The 25,869-nt window shown below is 54.4% G+C and overlaps 1 protein-coding gene across 8 annotated transcripts in view; it reads left to right on the top strand.

The window, feature by feature from the left end:
- DLGAP2 (DLG associated protein 2) overlaps positions 1-25,869 on the top strand; it is a 776,206-nt gene that overhangs the window by 614,726 nt on the left and 135,611 nt on the right. Inside the window, exon 1 of one of the 8 annotated variants that reach the window (XM_082715293.1) lies at positions 12,927-12,990. The exons of the other annotated variants lie outside the window; for them this stretch is intronic. The gene's annotated coding sequence lies outside the window, so the exon portion shown is untranslated. Of the gene's footprint in view, positions 1-12,926; positions 12,991-25,869 lie in introns of those variants that run through there. 8 annotated transcript variants of the gene reach the window in all.

Raw genomic sequence — 25,869 nt, 5'->3', positions numbered from 1 at the left:
GAGAGCTCACATCCGGAAGAAACGCGCCCTGGTTACGGAACGGCACACTGCCCTATGCGGCGGCTCTTCTGGAAGATGAGAGGAGTGGGACGCAGCTGTACGGTGTGTGTCCGCCGCGCCCTGTGGAGGCCCGCAGGGCTCCGCACTCAGGGGTGCACGGCTCTGCGGGGAGGCCGTTGGCTCCAAGCACCCCGGTGTCTGCAGAGACGCCACACACGTCCCCTGGGCCCCCGGGGGTGACCGTCGAAGACGCTTTCTGCACCTGCCGTCAAGTGGGAGCCTCCATTGCAGACCCTCCCCCAGCCTCGCACTGAAATTGAGGGTTTCTGTAAAAAATATATATATACACAAAAAGCAAGAAGGTATGAAATTCATAAGATTCTTGGCTTTGAAATCATTAAAACAAAATCCTCAGAGCACTCACCAGAAAGCTGGACGAGCTCCTGAATAAAAGAATCCAAACATGGGACCAGTGGCGGCCGTTGCACTGAGCCAGGCTCTGGCCTTGTGGGGCCGGCAGGACTCGTGGTGGCTCTGAGGGGCTGGGGCGCGAGGGGGGAAACGGGGCTCGGGGCACGGAGGGTCGTGCGGTGAGGGGCAGCCGCAGGACCGACACAGACCGGCGAGCAGAGCCCCACGCTCCCCACAGGGGCCTCGCTGCTCGAGACCCAGCCAGGCGCATGGCGTCTCCTCCAGCTCCTCGTGAGGAGTCTAGACACCCCTCCGCCCCGACCCCGGCCTCCCAGAGCCCTCGGCTCCGCTCAGCGTGCCTGCCCACAGGAAATCCGTGAGCAAGCAAGCCAGTTCCGGGTGTCCGGATGTGTATTTGCACGCACACGTGCACACACGCACAGACTTGCAAATTCCAGCACCAAGCCTTCCGTCCGCCGTTCAGAGCTCTGCCTTTTGAAGTGACACTTTCCCAGGCTGGCACCTTCTAAAATCAGGTGTGATGGCTTTGCAGTAAGTGATGTGGCCTTCGGTGGAAACGGATCAGGAGGGAAGCAGACAAGAGCAGACAAGGAGGCAGACGTGCTGTTTAGTACGGAAGACGCGGCCCATCGCATTGACCTTTTCCTAATTCAGGAGATTTTATTTCCTGTTTCTGCTCCTCTACACGGACTTGACACTGATTTCTAAACTGCAACAGTGGGCCGCACTGATGGGCTGTGAACTGAAGTCTACCAGCAATTCTTAAGTGAAAAAGAATAGAAAGAACAGGAACACATCAAATGTGTAGAAGGGGAAACAGAGTGCGTCTCACGTAACGAGGGCAGACAGCGTTGGGGAGACGGCGTGCGTGTGCATGTGCGTGTGTGTGTGTGAGGTTCCGGCTCTGAATGCGTTTTGTTTTCTGGAACGTCATCCAGCAGTTCAGAAGCCACTGCGAGATTGTCTTGCAGAAGCTGAGGTGGTAGAAAGAGAGAAAATTTCTTTTGCGTTGCGTGCGGTGTTTGGGAATGAGGAGGGGCTGCGGGGGCGTGGGGGGCCTGCATAGGGTCACCCGCTGCCCATCATGACGGCTGCCCTCCTGATGACCCCAGGGCCCACTCGGAGACCGGAGCAAGCCCCCTAATTTCCCCATGACTTTGATTCCTTAAGTACTTACTTTTTTTTTTTTTTATTTTAAAGAAAAGGGTCGGTTAATAAAACTACTTCCTACCTCATACACAGGATTACGAAGTCGATTAGATCTGATGGTGTAAGACCTTAGCAAGGTTTGCCGCAGTGAGTGGTCGACAGACGCTCACTGTTACCACCGTTCGGGCTCCTGGACGTCCCTGCAAGCAAACTGAGCCAAGGGCCAGAGACCGTCTCAGAGACCCGCGGGAACAGCAGCGTAGAGCACATGTGCGGGGAAGCCGGCCGTGGGGCGCCCGCTTTCCTCCCTGTCATTCGGGCACGGGACTGCCGTGACCGCTAATTCATGTGCAAATCTCAGTCCCAGGAAACGGAGAACTGCCACATTGTGTTTGGGTTCTGAGGTTTTCCGTGTGTGAGGGTTTCCCTCTTCAAGTGCACGAGGCTGGTAAGCACACTCGTGGGCCAATGTGCCTGGAAACCGAGTAGCAGGGACCCACGGGGGGGTCTGCCGTCCAGTTGGAGAATTAAGCGGAACTGGACGGGCTGGTCTGGAGGGCGCCGGAGTCCGGCCGATCTGTGGGGTGCTGGCCTGTGCTGGTGCGGCGTGGCTTATGGGACAGAGGATGGGAAAGTCAGCTGTCGGGGGAGAAGCCAGGATTATCTGACCAAATGTGGGGCAGCCGGGGAGCTTCGTGGTTTGTGGAAAATAAACAGCAGCACATGCCCTGAGGTCGGGGGGTTCTCTCGGCTCGGGGCGGATGCCACTCCAGCTTCCTGAGGGCTTTGGAAAGCGGCGGCTCCGGCTGCCTGGCAGGACGCAGGACAGCAAATGCAGGAGGAAGTGGAGAGGAAGGGACCGTCTCCGAGGACCCGCGCACGCTCCCTGCCTTCCTCCCAGCACCCCGGCGACAGGGTCGGTCCCGTGGCCAGTCTGCCTGGTTGTCCCCCTCCATGAAGGCAACAGAGCTGAAACTCAGACATCTCTCGACCTGCGGCTGTTCTGTCTGAGCCGAGCCACGCCCGGTGGGGCTGTCCCACTGCAGAGAGCCCTCCCCAAGGAAGACAGCAAGTGCCACATGCCCGGCTCGCACACAGCGGGCTTGCTGTGCATTTGACGCCCAAGACGGAGCTAAGGGCCAGATAAATAATAAGGAATTGCAGGTCGGGCAGACATACAGCCCACGTGCGCGGGCGCTCTCTGTGTGTGTGTTCGCTGCGCTGGCCTGCGGACCTTTCTTTTATTAAGTGTTTTATTGCGAGTCCGCTGTAACGACCGTGCAGTGCGGTACTAGGTTCAGGCATGTGACACGGTGGCTCGGCACATCCGCTCTCATCAGACGGGGCCTCTTCGTTCCTCACCTGCCTCTCCTTCCCTCCGGCCCATCGCTGCGTTCTCAGGGCTAACAGTCTGTCGCTTTGCTTCTTTGGTTTGTTCCCTAAACTGCATCTGTGAGTGAAATCCTACGGTATTTCTCTTGCTCTGACTGACTTCGCTCAGCATAATCTCCTCCAGTCCCGTCCATGTCTTGCCAATGGCCAGATTTCGTTGTTCTGATGGCGGAGTCATGCAGCATTGTGTATGTGGACCACATCCGCTTTATCTCCTCGTCCGCTGAAGGGCATCTCGGCTGCTTCCACAGTTTGGCTCTTGGTGGACGTTGCTGCTGTGAACATTCGGGTGCACGTGCCCCTTCGGATCACTACGTTTGTATCTTTAGGGTAAATACCCAGTAGTGCAATTGCTGGGTCATAGGGCAGCTCTATTTTCAACTTCTTGAGGAACCTCCATGCTGTTCTCCAGAGTGGCTGCACCAGCTTGCATTCCCACCAACAGTGAAGCAGGGTTCCCCTTTCTCCGCATCCTCGCCAGCATCTGTCATTTCCGGACTTGTTGATTTTAGCCATTCTGACTGGTGTGAGGTGATATCGCATTGTGGTTTTGATTTGTATTTCCCTGATGCCGAGTGATATGGAGCACTTTTTCATGTGTCTGCTGGCCATCTGGATGTCTTCTTTGCAGACCTGCACAGCTTTCTGCTCTGAGCAACGGGACTTCTTCCCTTTATGTGTAGATTGTGCCTCCCCTCCGTCAGTAGCTGTCCCCCCAGGCCACTGGTGAGCCCAGCGCACACCGTCCTCAGGTACAAGCATCCCCATCACCACCACAGTGTGGAGCCGAAATGTAGGTTTCTGTGGTGGGTGGAGGCCTTCTGTGGGAATCATGGGACACGGGCACGACAGTCAGTGTGTCCTGTGAGCAGAGAAGAGCCTCAAAATCTGCTGAACAGTTCAGAAGCAATGTGCTCCCAGTCTTACTGGAGTAAAATAAAAAGCATACGTATTCCAAGTAATAAATTTGGCATAAAAAAATGTTAGCTATAATTAGCATTAAACATTTGACTCACAATATTGTCGGAGGCTCCCTGGCATCAGGGCCCCTTGCACCTTTGGTGTCAGCCCACAGGCAGGGCAGAGGCCTCAGACCCCCTCCACCCTGGGGTCCCCAGGTTCCCAAAGGAAAAGCACCCAGTCCAGACACTGCCAGAGAACTTGATGCACCTGTAGCACACGGCCTTTTGCTCTCAGACACCAACATGCAGTTACGGTAGAGAAGAATGTGAGCTTATGTGCACACGTGAAAGAGGTTTTAAGATTTTATTTAGAGAGAAAGAGAGCGTGTGAGCAGGGGAGGGGCGGAGGGAGAGGGAGAGACACTCTCCAGCAGACGCCCCAGTGAGCGCAGAGCCCTGTCCTGCGACCTGAGATCATGACCCGAGCTGAAATCAGGAGCCAGACACTCAACAAACTGAGCCACCCCGGTGCCACAAAAACTTTAAATAAAATAACACCCTACAGACTTAAAACTAGCCCAGGAATTGGGTTATCCTCACCCTGAAAATATAATCCAAGTTATTTATTGTATATAGTTTCCTAAGCAGAACATCACCCGTTAAATTAAGCATCACCGTTCCCACAAATTGTGATGAATCACGAGACGCATTAGGGCTGGAGGTGAGAGCGTGAGCGCCCGGTGATCCCCTCTTAAACCTTCATGCCTTGATACTTCGAAGTCCGGTGTGTGAGGAGAGCCCGCAGCCCGTGGGTTCCACGCGTGGCCTGCTGCATCCTCGTCAGCAAAGCCAACAGCTTGCGGCACCCAAGCGTGATGACAGAGTGAGGCCGCGGTCAGTCAGTGATGGTGAACGACTCACGTGGCTGCTGGTCCAGTCCCGCGGTCTCCTGGCTGAGGGTTCCGGAAACCCAGCCGGCGGCAGATGCACGTGGACACTAGCCTGCCGCGCCCCTGGCTCTCACACCATTTTCCTCTAATCTGAAGACTACTTAGACAGACTACATCAAAGTGACCACTTTTTGCTACAACAGGTGATAATCCAAGTTTCTCAGTGGCTCTAGATGATGGGGATCTTGGCCTGGGACATGGTGTGTGGCCCTGTGTACTCACGAAGAATGTGGGGCACCCCGGGGGTCTCTGTGGGCCAGGCCCAGCCTGTAGGGAGTCATGGTGGACATGCAGGCCACTAGCCACGGCAGGACGGAGAGTGGCATAAACACGCTGTGTAGTCCACAGGTGCTGTACGCTGCTCCCCCCAAGCCGCAATCTGTGTGCACACCAGCCCCTCGTAATTTGGCACATGCCAGCCTCGAAGAAGGTGTGGGATCCCTTGTGGGTGCTACGGTCTTCCTCACTCAGAGATCCTGAACCTCACCCTGTCCTCCAGATCAGGAGGAGCACTTTATAGCAAGTACTCAGAGATCCAGAAGAAGTCACAGAAATGACCCCACTCCCAAGATCACATGGAAATAAATCTGGTACAAAGTCACGTGCTACAAATCATGAGTCTCAGGTCACCATGGGGCTCAAGGGTCTATTGCTCATTTGTCCATCTGTCCATCCACACATCCATCCATCTGCGCATGCACTCATCCATCCGTCCATCCGTCCATCTACCCAACCGTCCGTCCATCCATCTGCCCACCCACCCACCCTCCGCCTGTCCATCTCCCCAAGCACCCATCCGTCCACCCACACATCCTCACATCCATCCACCCGCCGCCCACCCGCACGTCCGCTCACTCATGCATGTGTTGAAGCCTGCTGTGCACAAAACACTACTTAGACACGCAGCTGAAGGACACAAATCACCGTGCACGCGCGCTCCGGATCCCTTCGGAATGGGTCTTCCGGGCCACGCAAAGCATTTAAATTTGCTTTAAGGAACACTCATCAGTGTCTCCATGCAGAGCAGGGCCAGATAGGCAGCAGCCGCGTGCACACACCGCCGTGCGGACAGCAGCAGAGGAGCGGGACTGGGTACCTCGTTAGACAGCGAGGCTGGTGGACGGAAGCAAGTGACAGCGTCCACGGCGGGTCTGAGACGAGAGGCTCCCTCCGGCACAGAGTGTCCTCTCCTTCCTGATTGTACATTCAACCCGCGTACGTTGGTTTCTTACGCCAGTCTTCCCAGAAGGCCACCTCCAGCCTACAAAGTAAGGTGAATTCCGAGTAGCCAGGTTTTTCAAAATACCACTGATGAGCTCTCTGCTCTCTGTTACCCGACCTACTGTGGAATCTGCAAGTGCAGTTTAAGCCCCATTTTTGAAACTCAGTGGGATTTTATAAAGCGCAGCCGGGCTGCGGCCCTATGGAGAGAGCAGTGAGCAGTAAGTCCGGCTCCGTGGGGGTCATGGGTCAGCTGGTGACAGCCTTCCCGTGGAAGTAAATGCTCGGAATGGGGGTGGGGCGGGGACAGGCCTGGACCGTGTGCCTGCCTCTCCCGGGCACGTCCAGTGTTCAGGTCCTGCTCGGAGCCTGTCGCGGTCCCAACTGGTTTTATTCGTCCTCTTTGTAGTCCTCCGCCGTCCTGCCGGTGTTTCAGAGGGGGGAAGAGGGCGTGCGGGAGTGCAGTGGCGAGGTCAGGGTGGGGGTAGACACCGAAGGCCTCGGAGAGGGCGGGGGTCGTGCGTGTATGTGGGGACTGTGACTCCCCCGTGCCTTCCCTGCAGTACCCTCTCCAAAAGTGCCGGGTGCAGGTGATGTCCCGGGAAGAGCGGGGAGCCAGCGCACGGCGGTCAGCGCACGGCGGTCAGCGCACGGCGGTCAGCACACGGCGGTCAGCACACGGCGGTCAGCGCACGGCGGTCAGCACACGGCGGTCAGCGCACGGCGGTCAGCTCACGGCGGTCAGCACACGGCGGTCAGCACACGGCGGTCAGCGCACGCCGGTGCGCAGCCCCACCTCCTGGGGCCCTAGAGGGGCAGCCACGGGTGCTCGTGAGCAGCCGAGCCCCCGCGGTGAGCGGCGCAGGCAGGAAGGTGGGCAGAGCAGCTGAGCGCCCGCCAACTGCAGCCACGGATGCGGCCTGGGAGGAGCCCTGTGTGGGTCTTAAGAGCTGAGACAAGTCCGGAGCACATGGGAAGGTGCTGCCGGACGCGGGGAGCCTGCTGGAGCACGTTCCCAGTCCAGAACGCCCGGGACGAGTGTCTCCGGAGTGAGTCCCCCCAGGGGGCCTCTGTCTTGTTTCTAGGAGAAGGAAAGGGCCCTGGGTGTCCCCCACAGTCATGCCAGCGTGGGAGCAGGGATGTGCTTCGCTTTCCAACAACGGAAGCCAGCGACACGGTGGGCACCAGCTGCCCAGGCCCCGCCACTGGGCTTGTCCATGCCGTCCACTGAAATGCATCCGAGGAGGACGGAGCTCCTCCAGCGGGGACCTTCTGGTGGCTCTGGCCTGTGCTCTCTGCTGAAGATGCGGTCTCACACGCTCTCGCGTGAGGAAGAGCCGGTCGTATCTGCCAGTTGCGCAGCCGAGCCTCGAGCTTCCTGCCACGGGAGAGCTATTCCCTGGGGCGGCCACATTTTAGGAAGAGCAACTTTCAAGGCTTATCGGGTCCGGTCCTCATTTGCAGACCAAAGAAGGCGAGCTCCTGCCTGGCGAGCCGTGGTGGTCGGAGCGGGCCTCCCAGATGCCCAGGGGACCGCAGCCCCATCTGCCGTCGGGGCAGGAGCGCCTCCTCCTGTTTGGAGCGAGGGGGACGCTGGCCGCTGGCTGGAGCTGCCCTCCCCGGGGCTCGGCTGCCCGGAGCATCCGGTGCCCACCCTCCACACCCGTGGTGGTGTCCAGGACGGGGCCTCCAGACACCGGCAGGCCTGGTGCGGCCGACTGAGAAAGTGTCTGTTAATGAAAAGTTGAGCTTGAACTGCGCCACGTGACTTAAGGGACCACAAGCCCAGCAGCATGATGGCCCATCAGGCCTCCGACACCTCGTGTCCCAAGTGCGATTCTTCCAACCAGGAGAGCAAACAGAAGGAGTAGATTTTCCCTTATGGCCCAGGATTCTGGCTTCTCTGGAAGGAAGAGCAGGCTGACAATGCTGAGAGGTGTTTGCCCAGGAGAATCGACGCCCTGCTCCTGGGGTCACAGACCCGCTTGCACAGACTGCCGTCCCCAGCTGCCCATGGGGCTTCCATGAGCTTGTGCGAGTCTAACACACACAAGAAGGTGCCGGAGCTGTCGTGTTTCACGGCGCCTGCAGGAGGACGCGCGTGTTCGGGAATGCTGGGGATTGGCCGATGGGAAGGGGACCGCAGTGTCCCTCAGGCGGCTGTGACAGAACCCCACAAACGGGGATTTCCAAGCAGCAGACACTTCTCCCTGTTCTGGAAGCTGTCCATCTGATGGGGCCTCTGTCTGGTTCCTGGACGGTGTCTTCTCACTGCCTCCTGGCCCAGAGAAAGGGCTGGGGGCTCCCTGGGGTCTCTTGATGAGGGCACTGACCCCGTCCCCAGGGCTCCACCCTTGTGAGCCCATGTCCTCCCGAAGTCCCCGCTCCTGATGCCGTCCCACTGGGAGTGAGATTACTCACGTGACTCTAGGGACACCCACAGCCCGTAGCAGTAGGCAAGGGAGAAGCCTCTGTGGGTTAAGAAAGAGAGTAAGACGGGGGTGCTGGGACATTGGCTGTCAGGGCAGAAAGCCAGTGAGGACACCCACAGTGGACCTGAGGCCGCGGTGATAGGGCAGGGGGCAGAGGACACTGCACCCTCCCTCCCCAGCACGGACAGGCCCACCCGCCTGGTGTTTGGGAGCCTGTCCACACCCTGCCGTGCAGCCACCAGTCCCCAGCACACGCGGCGTGCCCACCGCGGCCTCTCCCGCAGGGCCGGTGAGAGCTCCCACTGCTCTTTGTGGAAGTGTGAGGGGATCCCGTGGGCCTCTCCTCGTGCTCACACAAACGCGCGGCTGCTGAAACCGAAGGCCCGGAGCAGGTGCACGTGCCGCTCGGCCTCCGTGGCCTGGCCGCCCTCACGCTGGGATGTCAGGATCGTGAGAAGCTGTGAGCGCTCGGAGCACCTGCTTGTTGCCTCCGGAGCTGCACGTGCAAGGAACACGTGTCTGTGTCCCCACGGCCCTGAGCACTCGGATGTCCTGGGCCGTGCTGGGACAGGGACGGGGAGTTGGGGAGCGCTGCACGAAACGACCGTTCTGTGGCGTGGTGTTTGCTCCTGGGATATTGCCGGAACGATCGCCCATCGCTGGTGTCGACGGACTGAAGTCCTCTCCGGGCGGATTTGTAGGCTGCTTTGTCGACACGACGTCTGTGGAAAAATCTGGAAGTGATTCCGATGGCCGGCCTCCGCTGGATTGCGGAGTCTGGCGCATCTCAGACGCGCTGCGGTGGCTACGTCCCCAGTACTGAGTGCTGCGTTCCCGGGCGCCGGGAGACTTCCATTTCTTAATTTCCAAATAGCGTCATAATCACATGTAAACTCTGTCGCTCTTCTGAGGATCCAAGTAGGCCGAAGTGAACGGCATTTACTCTAACTCACCTTTTCTGACTACAGAAAAATAATTGTTATTTACTCTCTGTGTCCCTCACACGTGTGCGCATGTACACACGTGTGTGTGGAGACACGTGCGTGTGTGTCCTTACCGCTGCTGGTGGCTCCCACGTGCTCAGCCTCACTCACACGAGACCAGCCGTGGCTGGGTGGTCACCTGTGTCTAGAAGCAGTGGTGCTGCCCTGATGACCAGGCCCTGGGGCCACGCGCAGCTCGGACACTGAGTACGGGCCCCCTGGGAGGGGTCTCACTGTCCGGGGAAGGTCGGCAAGCGTGCCCCCCGCTGCCGGAGATCGGGAACACGACAACCATGACGGGGAAACAGGATTTCTGATAAAGAACAGAAAGTAACTTTGCTTCCTGCTGTGCCTATTCCATCCTGCCCCTGAAAACCAAAATTCTATAAATAGCATCCCTGTCTATACAGAAAGCTTTGTTTGAAGTCATCGGCTTCCCCAGGCAAACAGTGCTCAGGTCGACCCGCTGTCTCTGGTCTGCTGTTTTGCATGACAAGGATAATTAACCCAATTTCCAGGCAGGGAGGCTGAGTGCTGAAGTTTGAGAAATCGTTGAAGGCTCTCTTTCTGGCTCGGTATTTTATTTCATCTTTAATAGGAGTCTTTGCTCAGAGAGTCCCCCAACCCTCCCAGTCCTCTGTGCCAGGGAGCCCCCGAGGGCCCTTGCTCTGCCTTTGTTGTATCTTATCCACCTTCACCTCGAGAAGAATCATGTTTCAGACCCCAAAGTCGAGGTTCTGTGTGGGCTGTGGTGGCTGGACCACTTTGCAGGCCTCTCCAGCTGGGAAGACAGGGCTGGGGGCTGTCAAGGTTACCACTAACCCTCTTGTCAGGCATCGCATGAGGTCATTCTTATGCAAAGCTGGGGAGGGGCTGAGCTGGGCCTGTCCCCAGATCCCAGATCAGTCCTGGGCCCCAGTTTGAACCATCTCCACCAGGCCCTGCCTTTGATACCCTTTTTCTAAGCCTTTCCTTCCCATTTGCAGAGGAGGGTAAAATCAGCTGCCTCATAGAGCAGCCAGCCCTGGGGGCCACTGCCTGCTATAGGATCTGTCTGAAGGAATGGGCTTCTGCATGGTGAGCACTGTCCTGTCGCTGGAGCTGCGCACTGTGCAGACCCTCATGGTCTGCTCTCTACCTGTGTTCTTGCAGCTACTCACCTGAGCATCAGGCAAATACACAGGGAAACGATCCAGTGTTTTCTGCCCCAGATTTTCTCAGACATGCAGCAAAGACTGGCTGTAACATCTAAGGAACATGTGTAATATGTATGCAAGGAAACCCTTCAGCCCAGTCTGAATGCATCAGCAATGCATCATGTGCGGATTAGTCATAGACTGCGGCCAAGCGAAATGAATAAGAGCCAGACCCTGACCTTGAAGCTCAGGGTAGAGGGAGGGACCTAAACATGTACATGAAGAACTGCCACCCAAGGAGGACAGGCAGGGACAGAGGGAAGCAGAACGTGCTTGCAAATAAGAAGCAGACGTGATAGTATGACAAGACGTGGCCGGCAGCATGACTGCCACGGAGATGTCCCTGATCCCCAGAACCTGAACACATCGGTTACACATGCAACCCTGAAAGGGGGTTTAAGGGTGCAAATCGGTGAACCTTCATGGTTGGTGATTGTCCTGGACGGTGAGATGGGCCCAGTGTGGTCATGGGTCCCTCCGGGGACAGAAGAGTCCAAGGAAAGACGTGATGTGGGGAAGCTAGCCAGCCGCTGCTGCCCTTGAAGATGAGCTGGAGGCATGAGCCGGCAACGCTGGTGGCCTCCAGCGTGAGAACAGGCAGGAAGACCACGCTCCCCGAGTCTCTAGCAAGGGAGCCGACCCCGCCAATGTCTTGTTCCAGCTAGCGAAACTGATTTCCGACTTCTGAGCACCACAGCGCTAAGACAAATGTGTATGTTGGGTTTGGGGGGGTGGTTTTGTTTTCTGTTAATAGGCTTTATCATTTTGAGCCATTTTAGGTGTACTTAAAAGTTGGACAGAAAAATCTCGAGCCCCCCACCCCAGTTTCCCTCTCATTCAGTCCTGCATTAGCGCAGTACGAGTGTGGCCCGCTCTCCCTCCCTGAAGTCCGTGGCTTACGCCCACGCTTGCTCTCCGTGCCGTGCATCCTGTGTCTGCAGACGTCTGAGGTCATCTGTCACCATCACGGGGTCACACGGAGCAGGCTCAGCGTCCTGGAGGTCCTCCAAGCGCCAGCCTTCATCCCTCCTCCCCCACAAACCCTGGCAACCCCTGATCCCATGGCGGACTTGAGAGCTTCGCCCTTGTGCTGGTGTCGTACGACTGGAGTCATGCAGTCGCGCGGCGTTCCCACCGGCGTCTCCCGCTCAGCGGTACGCATCCGATGTTCCCGGCCTGCCGCGGCTCCCCAGCTGGGGCCTCCTTGTCACTCAGTACTCATACCCCACGGTCTGCACGGACCACAGCCCGTTTACCCATTCACCTGCTGGAGGACACCGTGGTTGCCTTCGACTTTGGGGAACAATGAGTACGTTTTTAAATGTAGTTAAATCTACCTGATCAATTTTTTCTTTCATGGATCGTGGTTTTTGGTATCGTGTCTAAACACTCATCTGCATTATCCTGTGTTGCCTTCTAATAGCCGTCTTGTTTGGTTTAGGTCTGTGATCCAGTTTAAGCTCATTTCTGTGAAAGATGTAAGGTCTGCTTCCAGACTCTCCTTCCTTCCTTCACATGTGGACATCTAGTTATTCTGACACCACTTAAAAGACAAACCACAAACTCCCCTTTCTCAGTTGAACTGGCTGTCTCCTTTGTCGAGATTAAACGGCTGTTTATCTGGGTCTCTCTGCCTCTGTGTTCTGTTCGTGCTCTGTTTGTCTCTTCTTGTCCCAGTACCATCATGGAACCCAAGTTCACTGCCCCTAACTCCAAAAGCCATGACTCAGGAGACATGTTTTGGATTGGAAAGGAATTTGAGCTTTATTCAGGAGGCTGGCCGCCTGGGGAGAGGGAGAGCTCTTGTCCCAAAGCACCTCCGAGGTTGCTCCTGGCCCAGAGGTTTTTAAAGGGGTTTAGGGCAGGTACTCAGCAAAGGGAGCGCAGAGGCCCACAGCGGGTCTCATCACGTGCAGCCTCGATGATGCTGGCCACAGACGTTATCTCAGAGCCAGAGGCTTGTGGGAGGGGTCTGATTCCTGCTTCGTGATGTGCGGGAGGACTCTGTTCTTCCTGCAAATGAGGGCAAGGTCTCTAGCTGCACAGGGAGCTGAGTACAATCATTCGTGTGACCTAAAAAAGAAAAACATTTTGCTAAAAAATTGCTGGGCTAATCAGAAAGCCGAGGCATCTTCAGGCAGGCTCGCTGGCCTGGGAACATTCCAGTCCCCTCTCCCAGGTCGTGTTCTGCAGATCTCAGAGTGAATTGGCTGGGTTACTGAGCACCGGCCTTGGGGCAGCGAGTCAGGAGTGTGTCGACTTGAAGCACGTTAAGCCTTCAGACCGGCTGGACTGCCGGTCTACCTCACTGTCCTGGTGACCGTGGCTTTGAGGTAGGACGTGGTATCCAGGAGCGTCTGTCTAGTGCTCTTCTGCTGCTTGGGCTCTCCCTGCCTTTTGTCTCTGCACACACACCAGACTCAGTTTGTCCATATCCATGAATTAGGGTGGAACTGATGACTGGGGAGGGACGGGTATCTTGACAATAAGGAGTGTTCCCACCTGCATACTCAGCAACTCTCTCCATTTTCCAGGCTGTCTTTGGTTTCTTCCATCAGAAGTTCATAGTTCCCCTCGTAGAGAACCTGCACGTGTTTTATTAGATGTAAACCTATTGCAGGTTTCGGCACCAATGTCAGTGGTTTTGTGTTTTTAATTTCACAATCCAGTCGCTCCCAGTCAATTAAGAAGAAAACAAGCAACTTCTGTACGTTGCCCACACACCCCGCGATGCTGCTGTACTCAATTCCAGGAATTGTTACTGATTCGTCTGGATTTTCTAAAAAAAAAAATTAAAAAATCGTATCAGCTGTGAATAACAAGGGTTTCGTTTTTTTCTCCCCAGGCTGTGTACCTTCTACTTCCTTTTCTCGTCACTGCCTTAGCCAGGGTGTCCAGTGCTGTGCCGAGCAGCTAAGAGGGGACACCCTCGTCTTGTTTCTGATCTTGGCTGGAAAACATCTCGCTCCTTACCATGAAGTACGATACCAGATGCAGGTTTTCCGTCCGTGTTTCCTACCAAGATGCGGGAGTTCCTTTTTCTGTAAATGGGTGCTGCGTCTGCCATATGTTTTTCTGCATCTATGATCAATGTGATCATATGACTTTTCTTCCTTAGCCTTTTGATGTGAGGGAGGGTGTTAATTGATTTTCAGAGTTTGAATCCGTTTTACGTACTTGGAATGGATGTGCTTTGTCATGGTGTGTCAATCTTCTTAGGCGTCATTGGGCTCAAGTTGCTTGTATTTTGTTGATCTACGTTCATGAGAGATATTGGTCTGTAGCTTTCCTCTCTTGTAGTGTCTTGGGTTTGGGATTAGGGTAGCGCCACCCTCATAGGAAGTGTTCTAGAGTATACTCGCTGATTCTGTTTTTTTGAGTGAGACTCTAGAGAATTGGTATAATTTCATCCTTAAAAGTTTGATAGAGGAGGAGGGAGTTGAGGGAAATTGGAAGGGGAGGTGAATCATGAGAGACTATGGACTCTGAAAAACAATCTGGGAGGTTGTGGGAACCAGGTGGTGGGTATTAAGGAGGGCACGGATTGCATGGAGCACTGGGTGTGGGGCAAAAATAAGGAATACTGTTACGCTGAAAAGAAATAAAAAATGTAAAAAAAAAAGAAAATTAAAAAAATAGTTTGATAGAATTCTCCAGGAGACCCTCTGAGCTTGATGCTTTCTGTTTTAAAAGGTTATTAATTATTCACTCAATTTCTTTAATATACAGATCTGTTCAGATTATCTTTTTTTCTTTGTGGGAGTTTTGGTAGATTATGTCTTTCAAGGAATTAGTCCATTTTATTCAGGTTATCAAATTGTGGGTTTAAAGCTGTTTGTGATATTCTTTTTCTATCATTTTAGGGTCCATAGGATCAGGAGTGATGACTCCATTTTCATTTCTGATGGTATCAAGTTGGGTATTTTCTCTCTCTCTCTCTCTTTTTAGTGAACTAGACTAATAGTTTATTGATTTTATTGATCTTTCAAAGATCAAAGGGTCACCTTTTGCTTTCATTGATTTTATCTTTTCATTTCACATTTTCACATTCATTTACCTAAGCTCTAATTTTTATTATTTCTCTCTTTATTATACATCATATTTAACTGCCCTCTTTGCCCAGTTTCCAAAGTTGGAAGCGGAGATTGTTAGCTTTATATCTCATTTCTTTTCTAATACATGTGATGCTACGAACATTCCTCTAAGTCCTGCTTTTGCTGCAGTCCACAAATTTGATGCTGTGTTTTCATTTACTTCGAAATATTTATAAAATTCTTCTGAGACTTCTCCCTTTGATCTGTGTTATTTAGAAGTGTGTTGTATAATCTCCCAAGTATTTTCCATCTGTCTGTCTGTTACTGATTTCTTACTTAATTCCATTATTGTTTGAGATCATATTTTGTATCATTTCTATTCTTTTACATTTATTTCATGACTCTGAGTATGGTCTGTCCTGGTGACTGTTCTCTCTGAGCAAGAGAAGAAAACATGCTCCGCTGCTGCTAAGCGAGTCAGTCTATGACGTCATCCAGTCCAGCAACCCAAAAGTGACGCTTAACTCAGCCTTGGCCTGTGATTTTTTGCCATCCGGATCCGTCCGTTTCTCCAACTGTAACAGTAAATTTATCTGTTTCTCCTTTAATTCTCAGGTTTTGCCTTGTGTATTGTAAATGTTCTCTTGCAGGCACATACATGTTAAGGATTGTTATGTCTCCCTGGAGAATTGACCCTTTACCATTACATAATGGCCGTTGCCACCTCTGACAGTTTACTGTCGCTGAAGCTAGTATGCTGACACACTTCCTCGTCATGAGTGTTAGCGCGGCACGGCTTCCTCCACCCCTTCTCTTCTCCCCTGTGTGTCTCTGTGTAGTGTGGCGTGGGTTTCATGTAGACACAGACTGGGCATTGTTGTTTATCCATTCTGACCGTCTCTTTTAATTGTTTATTTTTAAATTAAATCCTAGTTAGTTAACACACAATGTCATATTGTTTCGGGAGTAGAATTTAGTGATCCGTCCCGTACGTACGACACTCAGTGCTCATCACAAGTGCCCGCCTTAATGTCCCTCCCCCACCCAGCTCACCCCACCCCCTCCGTCCGCCCTCGTCTGCTCTCTGTTAAGGGTTTCCTAATACTCTCTTTTTTCTTTTCTTTTTTCTCTTCAAATATGTTCACCTGTTTGTTTCTTAAATTCCACATACGAGTCGGATCATACAGTATTCGCCTTTCTCTGACAGACTGGTTTCGCTTTATCATGATACACTGTAGCTCCTTCCAGGTCATTGCAAATGGGAAGATTTCACCCTTTTTCATGGCTGAGTAGTATTCTGCTGTATATAGACACCATCTCTTCCTTCTCCGTTCATCTGCCTGGGGGCACTTGGGCTCTCTCCATAATTTGCCTGTTGCTGATGACATTGCAGTAAACACTGGGAGCATGTGCCTCTTCGGGTCACTATGTCCATAACCTCCAGATAAATGCCCAGTCATGTGATGCTGGGTCGGAGGGCAGCTCTATTTTTAACTTTCTGAGGAACCTCTATGCTGTTTTTCAGACTGCTTGCACCAGCTTGTGTTCCTACCACAGTGTAGGAGGCTCCCCTTTTTTCCACATCCTCGCCAGCATCTGTCATTTCCTGACTTCTTAATTTTAGCCATTCTGACTGGCGTGATGTGGGATCTCATTGGGGTTTTTCTTTGTATTTCCCTGATGCCGAGTGATGTTAAGCATTTTAACACGGTAGTTAATTAGCATATTTATGCCACTTAAAGTGATTACAGGAGGTGCCTGAGTGGCTCAGTTGGTTAGGCGTCTGCCTTCGGCTCAGGGCACGATCCCAGTCCTGGGATCCAGTCCGTGTCAGCCTCCCTGCTCAGCGGGGCGTCGGCTTCGCCGTCTCCCTCTGCCGGCCTTACCCCTGCTTGTGCTCTCTCTCTCACACACTCTCTTTCCTTGTCAAATAAATAATGAAATCTTTAAAAAAAATTTTAAAAACTAAAGTGATTACTGCTACAGTTAGATCAATATCTACCAGCTTTGTTACTTTTACTATTGTTCGGCCTTGTTCTTTGTTTTACGTTCTCCAGTGTTTCTGCGACTTCTCTGGTTTCAGTTCAAAGTGTTGTGATTGTTTTCTCTCCCGCCTTCACATAACAATTGTGCTTCCTTCCTGATTTTTGGAATGGTTTTGCAGTATTGGTTCCCAGTGAACCACGTCCTCTCGCGGGTCCTGCACCCCTCATGGTAGAGTGCCCCTGGCCCCGTCTTACTCCCTAGGTCCCTCTTTCCACTCACCCGTAAGCTGTGACCGCTGAGTACTTTGTTGCTGTTATCATTCGGCGCAAACTATTATCTGTTAGATCAATTAAGAAGTCAAAAAGCGTTTATCGTACTTTTATTTGCTCATTTTCTAATGATTTTTTTTTGTTAGCCAGAATGAGTCTTTGACCTACGTCACTTTCCTTCCTTCTGAAAGGTTACTTTTAAAATTTCATGCAAGGCAGGTTCCCTGGAACAAATCCCCTCAATTTGGGTTTGTCTGAGAAAAGCCCTTGTTTTATTTCTCCTTTTGCTGACGACAGAATCGCACCTCCGTGGGGTTTTTTTCTTCTAACAAGTAAACATCTCCCGCGCTTTCCCGTTGCTGCTGCGACTCCCGCAGAGGGTCCAGAGCAGCCCGTCCCCTCGCTCCTCTGTGCGGAGTGTCGGTTCCTACGGCTTCTTTAGAATACGGCCTTTGAGTTGGCGCGCGAGGGTGCGGATGTGCTGTGTAGGCGTGTCGGGTGCTGGCGTCTGGCCCCTCACTGCTCTCTGAGCTCCCTCGATGCGAGGGAGGTGCGCAGCCGCGACTTGGGGAAATTCTTAGCCATTATTGCTTCAGAAATCTCTTCAGTCGCTTCTGTCTTCTCCTTCTCCGGTATTCCCATTACGAGTGTTTTACGCGTTTTGGAATCTTCATACAGTTCTTGGGGATTCTGTTCTGTCTTAAATTTTATGTTTTCTTTTTGGCATTTCAGTTTTGCAAGTTTCTCTTGACATTTCTTTAAGAAATGAAGACAGAGTCTGTCTTCAGCTGTGTCTAGTTTATGGATGAGCCAATCAAAGACTTTCCTAATTTCTGTGACAGCATATTTTATTTCTGGCATTTCCTCTAGATTCTGAGATCCCCATCCCCTGCTGACACGGCCCATCTGCTGTCACATGCTGTCCACTCGTCCGTCAGAGCTCTTAGCATATTAATCTAGTGGCTTAAATTCCCGATGTGATCATTCCAACATTCCTGCTGTGTCCGATCCCGGTTCTGAAGCTCTGGGTCTCTTCAAACTATGCTGTTTGTCCCCAGGATGCCTTGAACCTTCTCGGGAAGCTGGACATGCCGTTCTTGGTAAACGTCTTCGGCGTGAGTTTTCATAGCTTTTTCTTGCCCAGCAGCTGGGCTGTGTTTGCCGGTGGCTGCAGCGGCCGGGATCAGGCCACAATGTCCTCCGGGGGCTGCTTTTGCCCCCAAGCATGCACGAGCCCGTTGGTGTGGGGAGGGGAGGCCTTCTGTGCCCACCGTGATGGGTCACAGGCGTTCCAGTGAGCCCCAGACTGGGACCTCACATGGCTTCTGTTTCACTGTTTTGAATTGTTTTGCACTTTCCCCCCACTTAGGTGGGACAGGAAGGCCAGGGGAGCCTGAGCTGGTGTTTCCTTTCCTGTCAGTGAGTTCGTGTCTGAGAGGACCCCGGGAAGTTGGCTCCGGTTGGCCGGTTGCCCCGAGCGCGGCCTGGTTAGGACGAGCAAAGTGCTCTGGAGCGTCTGGCGTCCGTCTCCACGGGGTGATCCCGCTGGGGCTCCCGGAGAGCAGCAGACTATGGGGGCTCCCCTGGGACTCGGTTCTCAGGCTCCTTCCCAGCGAGCCTGCAGTGCAGGAGTTTGCCCTGGCGTCGGTCTCTGCCCAGACGGGCTGTGATCTCTGCGTCTCCAGCCCCGGGGGCAGGGGCCACTCTGCAACCTTGTTCTCAGCTGCCCGCGGCGGCTGTCCGCTTTCCGTTTGCTCAGCTCGTTTGGAGTTGTGAGGCGGAGCGGGGACCTGACGGTTCTTCCCGGGCTGGGTCGTTTTAGTGCCTGTGTCCACCGTGATTTGCCACAGCCTCCCTAGAAACTGACAGACAGAAGGACCTGGACCTTCAGAAATGGAGAAGGGAGAGCTAAATGCTGGCCCAGATGCCAGGCCCAGCCAGCGGAGAGCGGGCACAGAGGCTGAGCTGAGGGGAGCCTGAGAAATCAGGAGGAAAGTCCCCGAGGACAGATTCCACGGGGCCTCCCCTGCCTGGAGAGTTCGGTGGGGTGGGGTGAGGTGGGGGTTGTTCCTGCTGAAGCAATTCAGAGACCGTGAGGTGGGTTGGCTTTTCCTTTAAAGGAGCAGTGATCTTGGAGCTGTGCTCTGGGGTGAGAAAGCTGGTCGTGAAGCCCCCGTGGCCGGGACACAGTGGCTTCCGGCCACGGGGACCCCAGGAGGGGCTGCCAGAAGTCCACGCAGAGGAGCGAGGACTGTCACTGAGGCACGGGGAGGCTGGAGGGGCGATGCAGACCCCCTGCAGGAGCATCGCAGGACTTCTGGAACTGGCCACATGCTTCACACAGCACCGCCACAGCTCAGGGAGCCCTGACCAAGTGCAATGAACGCAGAGCGTTTGCCAGCCCCTGTGTCGCTGCAGAGAGTGCCTCTGGCCTGATGGGCCCGCAGGACCCCCTCGGTGCACTCACCGTGTTACCCGTCACCAAAGCTCCTGGCATCACGGATCTGCAGGGATGGGCAGATCTCGTCTTCCGTGAGCCTGTGTTCTAGAATCACCGCCCGTCTGTGTGTCCAGGTCGCGCAGAGTGGCGTGAATCAGCTGAGCATGGGAAGGCTGACCTCATGCTGCCGGTGGGCTCGGGTGCAGGTGGGGAGCCGACAGGCTGTCCCGGAGGTCACGGTGTGGACACCTACTGTTGGCTCCATAGTAGACATTTGTGCGGCTTGTGCCAGCAGCCCGGAGCTCACGCCGAACCGCGCCCGCAGATCTTCAGCTGAGACCAGTGCCTGGGCTTTCCGGCCATGTGGTCACCAGCAACTGTCTCTATCCCCTTTGTGCCTTAGCTTTGTCCTCAGTGCAGTGGAGACACAACCACCTGCCCAGCCCGGCCGCCGTGAGGGTTACGGGTCACGTGTATAGTGAGGCCAGTGAAACCCAGGGGTGTAACGCAGAAGCTTCTATTTTGGCAGAAAGAAAAACAGTTGAGCAAGCAGAACTAGGAGTTGGAAATTACTTCTTTTTGGACGATAATTCAAAACACTTTCAAATTACATGGCACCAAGTATTTTCTGAGCAGATAAGTTAGGCTTGCTAGCAAATAATGCCCATTTATTATTCTTAGTTGTCTTGTGTGAGAAAACACGATGTAACAAGTTGTGGGACCAAACTTCAGGGAAAGCTGTGCATACTAAGTAGGGTCCAACTGTATCTTCTGGCTTCTGGCCTTCACTACAGCCGCCGGAAAAAAGACAGGTGGGGCTCAGAGCCCACTGACCAAGGAGTGACCAGCGCTGGTGTCCAGTCTGGCTGGGCCAGAGTCCAGCAGGATGACCTTGAAGATGATCTTCCCAGACCTTAAGGCTTTCTCACGTCAAATAAACTGGGGGAAGAGCAGTGTGTCAGAGGTCACCTGTCCTTCCTCCTGGTGCTCAGAGGTCACCTGTCCTTCCTCCTGGTTCTCAGAGGTCACCTGTCCTTCCTCCTGGTTCTCAGAGGCCACCTGTCCTTCCTCCTGGTGCTCAGAGGCCACCTGTCCTTCCTCCTGTGCTCAGAGGTCACCTGTCCTTCCTCCTGGTGCTCAAAGGTCACCTGTCCTTCCTCCTGGTGCTCAGAGGTCACCTGTCCTTCCTCCTGGTGCTCAGAGGTCACCTGTCCTTCCTCCTGGTGCTCAGAGGCCACCTGTCCTTCCTCCTGGTGCTCAGAGGTCACCTGTCCTTCCTCCTGGTGCTCAGAGGCCACCTGTCCTTCCTCCTGGTGCTCAGAGGCCACCTGTCCTTCCTCCTGGTGCTCAGAGGTCACCTGTCCTTCCTCCTGGTGCTCAGAGTCTGTGGTCCTGCCAGGGTACCTTGACATTGATAATCCTACAGCAAAACAGGGCAAACAGGTCTGGCTTCTCCTGTCGTCCACGCATGGGGGTGGTCAGGGATCCAGTGCAGGGACAGACTGCAGGTGTCCTAGTTGTGGCCATCACTGGCCAGCAGCCAGTTTCCACCCTCCACCTGCCTCAGAGTCCTTCCCTTGCCTTGGGAGACAGATGGGAACATACGTCCCCAACATACTCCAAGCCATCCTGGAGATTGCAAGCAGACTTGGGAGGGGGCTGTGGACCACCGCTCGGAAGACGGCGAGGATGCCTCTGGTCCAGCCCCGCTGTGCACCCCCAAGACAGAATCCCGAGTTCCACTCAGTCTGTGACTGCCCCAAATTCTGTAGGCCTGCAGGTCCTCAGGGCAGGACTCAGGTAGTCTGTGAGTTCTGGCAGAGCTCTCCGTCTTTTCCTTCTGTTGATTTCCTCAGTAATCACCGCCTCGTATCAGAGCACCCCTGCGGGCCCCCTCCCTGCCCCCACCTCTGCCAACAGCTCCTAGAAGCTGAGCCTCCGGGGCCTGCCCGTCTGCCCGTCTCTTCGCTCCGGCTCTTGCCTGTAAAGAGAAATCTCTTGAGTGAACCATCTGGGTGGAGCCATTCAGTGCAGCGGCTTCGGTCACGGAATGGAATCTGAACCGTGAATCAGATGAATCAGGAAGAAGCTCAGAGACCAGGGCTCGAGGGAGTGAGAGACGGAGCCCTGCGGGAGCCACGCACCAGCCTCCCCGCCTGCCACACACTTGCGATGGAAACAATAGAAGTCCGGCCGTGGGTCAGGAAGGCATTTCTCTCTGCAGGAATGTTCCATGGATTTAGTGGTTTGGGGGTGTCCGTCACCCCCTCTGTGCTTTGTCCCTTCCTCAGCCCCTACCCAGGGAGGGACACACCTGGCCTGGCCTGAGCCACAGCCCCTGACGTGGAGGCACTCACCCCCTCTTCCCTCTTCTCTGCTAAATCTTCCTTCCGAGCCCCACTTCCATGACACTTTAACTCTCAACTCAGAGCCAGTTTTTCAATGGAAACTCCGTGATCACAAAGGGCCCTCGGGGAGATGTCGCCTTCCTGCGGTCAGTCAGGAGGAAGCAGGTGCGGGGAGGCAGGTGCGGGCACTTAGGGTAAGCACCAGTGTAGGGGTGACCCCAGGTGCCGTTGGTGGACAGCCTCACAGGGGGCTTAGGCCACAGTGTGCAGATTAGGTGACCTGGAGGCAGGTGGCTTCATGGTGTGTGGGATCCCAGCCAAAGCCTAATGTTCCCTTAGTCCAGCTCAGGGAAACTCCACTTCTGTCTCCCTCTGAAAGGGCTCAAGGGAGCGGCCAGTGCAAAGCATTAGGTAAACACCTGTCAGGAGGCAAAGTATTCCTTCATTCATTCCACATTCATTCATTCCACAAACACTCTGAGTACCTGATGGCCCAGGATCAGAGATCAGCAGGCAGGCACTGGGCAAAGGGGCAGCAGAGGCTCCGATCAGTGACAGACCTCCTGGAACGAAAGAGGAACCAGTGCAGACTCCCCCCGCCCCGGGATTTGTGCAGAGGTGAGGGTTTATAGGGAGCAGGAGGGAGCCACCCAGGTTCAGTGGAGCCTGGAGGGAAAACCGCAAACCCGGGAACAGGGTGGTCTCTAGGGACCTGGGTTTGCTGCCTGGGTTCCTGGCCCTCAGGATCCGGCTACCGAGGTGTCCCCAGGTGTTGCTGGACACGAGGGCAGTTCTTGGCAGCTGGGCGTCCTCGGGCAGGACCTGTGGGGGCTGGGGTCCTGGAGATGAGACCTTGAGCTGTTACAACCCCTGTTTCTTGTTCACATCTTGGCAGGTGGGGTAAGGGGGCTTGTGGGCAGAGACATGGACGGCCTGGCCCAGTCTGGAAAGGGGAGAACGTGTCACAGGTCCCTTTGTCCTGATGGGACTGACAGTCTAGCAGGAGTGACCAGTTTTCATCAAACAACTACCTAAATCAAAGCCAAATAGCAGTGGCCGTGTAGTGCTGGTCTTGGTAGATCCTCGTTTTGCTTCTTTCAAAAGTTGGTACTGAAAGAAATATGGCAACTCCTGGTCCAAAGCCCCAGGGCAGGTGGCACTGGGAAGAGACACGGGAGGCCCATGAGCTTTCTGCGAGCGGTGAATTGTGCAGGTCAGCAAAGCCTGGCCAGGAAGTAGCCGTTACAGATGAGAAGGACAGTGGGGGCAAACTGAGCTGGGAGGTCAGGAAAGAATCTTCTGGAAGATGGGAGAGCATACGGAGAAGCCCTTGTGGAAGGCAGGCGCTCCTTCCTCTTCTGAGCAGGAGGGAGCCCCACGGGTTCAGAGGAGCAGGATCGGCCACCGCAGGGCATCTCTGGCCTCCCACCAGCTGGAGGACAAGGCAGAGAAGAAGGGCAGGAAACCAGAGGGGAGTGGCCTGTGGTCTATAGGAACAGGGCAGGATTTAGTCTTCCTTTAAGAGAGCAGACAGACAGACAGGAGCTTGAATTTCTTAGGTGACCTCCAGGCCAATAAGCACTGCTGTGAAGGGAGAAGCAAAAGCCTTTCCCCGGCTCCAGCGTTCGTGTGACTGAACGTTCCTGGTGTCTGTAGAAGTTTGATGGAGAAAGTCCTTTTTCCTGGATTCTCCCCTCCTGCCGGTCTTCTCCACGGTGGGCAGTGACGCGGACCGAGGGCTCTGGCAGAAGCCGGACACCAAGAGGCCCGAGCGATCCTCGAAGGCTGAGATAAATTTGCATTTACAAAAGCACTGAAGCCAGCATTTCCCACCCGAAGCCGCTGTGCTCGTCCCCAAGTGTTCTCCCGGGCCAGCCGGGCCCGCAGGCGGCCGCGCGCTCCAGCCCAGCGCCGGCGTGCCGAGCGTCCGACGGTGACGAGGCCGAGCGTCCGACGGCGACGAGGCCGAGCGTCCGACGGCGACGAAGCCGGCCCGTTGTGCGTGAGAAAGCCAGCCTCGGCTCCCAGCTGGAGCAGACAGTACGCGCGTCCGTAACGGCCTGTCCCGTGGGACGACTGTCGTGACCATCGCTAACGGTGGTCTGCAGCAAGCGTCCCTCCCAGACAGCGGCCGTGGTTCAGGGCGGGAGGACCCTGCCTCACATGCACACGGCAGAGCCTCTGAGCTGGCCGGGGGCACAGCCCTCTCGTCTGTGGGTGCGGAAAGAGCTAGAACAGGAGTCCTGCTCGTTCTCCAACACGGTTCACCTTGAAAGTTCAGTCCAGTTATTTTGCGTTTAATAAATGTTGAGAAACTATAAATTCCCCCATATGTATTCTACAATCCCCATTTATCCCAGTCTGCTGAATCTCTTTTCTTTAGGTTTTTTGAAGTTTATTTTTGTAAGCACCTGAATTCCTTTCTCCAAAAATGTGGGTATTTGCTTGAAATTTGCTTGAAATTGATTAACCATCCACACCGTTAAATACCGAGATTATTAGAGAATGTGCACACGTGTGTGTGTGTATATATGGTCTGGGTGTGCAGAGGCGGGTATGTGTGGTTGGGTGTGCACACGTGTGTGTATGGTGTGCGTGCACATGTGTGTGTGTGTTGTGGGTGTTTGGATGTGGGTATGTGTGGTTGGGTGTACATGCGTGTGTGTGGTTGGGTGTGCACACGTGTGTTTGTGTGGTATGGTGTGCACTTGTGTGTGTGTGGTGCGTGTGCACATGTGTGCATTCCTACAGTCTTGACCAGGAATGCGTCTCAGCAGAGGTGATGATGAGATGGGACGTTCCTTTCTTGGTTCTGTTTCTCTTGGACGAATTTCCGAGGAAACGGCCCGGGAAATGGATGTGTGCTTCTTTTCTCTTCAGTACGTTTTCATTCTGGTTCCGGCAGAGTTCGCACACGGTGTTTCATTAGTTTCCGGTGTACGCGACAGTGACTCATGCCTTCCACACACGGCCCGGCCCTCCTCACGGCGGGTGCCCTCCTGCGCTGGGCGCCTGTTCCCCCCTCCGCCGCCTCCCTTCAGGGACCGTCGGACTGTTCTCGAGAGTCAACTGTTTCCCCGTTCGCCCCTCGCTCTCCTCTCTCTCTCTCTGGATCTACACTTCTGAAAGATTCTATTCGTGGAATTTGGTGGTTAACATTGTGAGGCTAACTTTTCTGTGAGGTTAAAGCTTTTTGTTAATAATTTGTGTTTTTGTGTCTGAAATTATTTTCATCTTACCTCCTAGCTTTTCCAAGGAAATGTTTTTCTTACCTTCATAAAATATTTAACTGTTAAGGATATTAGCACTTGGGATGTTCCTTTTTTTTCCTTTTTTTGTTTTCCAGTACCCTCCCTGAGGGGGGCACTGGCCGGGTGCTGGTTGGCAGATACCCACGGGCAGTGACAGGGGCTGCTAAGGGGCGTGAGGCACAGCTTGGGGACCACAGAGGATGGGTGTGTGACGGTGGAAGGTTGCAGAGAACCGAGGGATGAAACGCTCTCACCGCTGCAGTGACACACGGCAACTGACGGACGAAGGGGAAGGGTGTCTAACTGACCTCGTCCTGCTAAGCGTTTCGCGGTGCACACGTGTACCGAGTCTTCATTTGCACACCCCAGACTCACTGAGCATGCGTGTCAGCTGTACCTCAGTAAAGCGGGAGAAGTATATTCTCTAAGAAGACATAGAGGGAAGCGTTCTCCTGTGATGTTGGAATTGCATTCTTCTGCGCAACGCGTGTGTGTCGAGCACGTGGGTAAGTCCAGTTTGCTCCTCTCCCTGTGCGCACGTGAGAATCACGCTGCCGCCGGCGCTCGGGGCGTGTGGGAGCCGCACTTGCAGCCACGCCACGGCTCTCACCCATCTTTCTCTTGCTCCTGCCCAGGCGCAGGAAGCTCCTGTCTCCACCTGGGTCCTTCCCGCCGGACTAAGAACCCTATGGACATGAGACAGATTACCAGGAGAAAATCGAGTTTAATGGCCTGCGTACGGGAATTCACACAGACGTGGACACAGCAGACGACGGGAATCCCGTATTCCTTGGGCAACATGATGTGGGGTCTGCGGGGGCCCCCGGGGGAGGACGGCCGGAAGCTGGGGGGCGGTGGAGAACACACGAGGCCTGTTGTGCAGA

This window comes from Mustela nivalis (assembly GCF_964662115.1).
Source record: "Mustela nivalis genome assembly, chromosome: 20".
In the NCBI taxonomy this organism is placed as follows: Eukaryota; Metazoa; Chordata; class Mammalia; order Carnivora; family Mustelidae; genus Mustela; species Mustela nivalis.
Note: the sequence above shows the minus strand (reverse complement) of the source record. Positions and strands in the feature narration are given on the sequence as shown.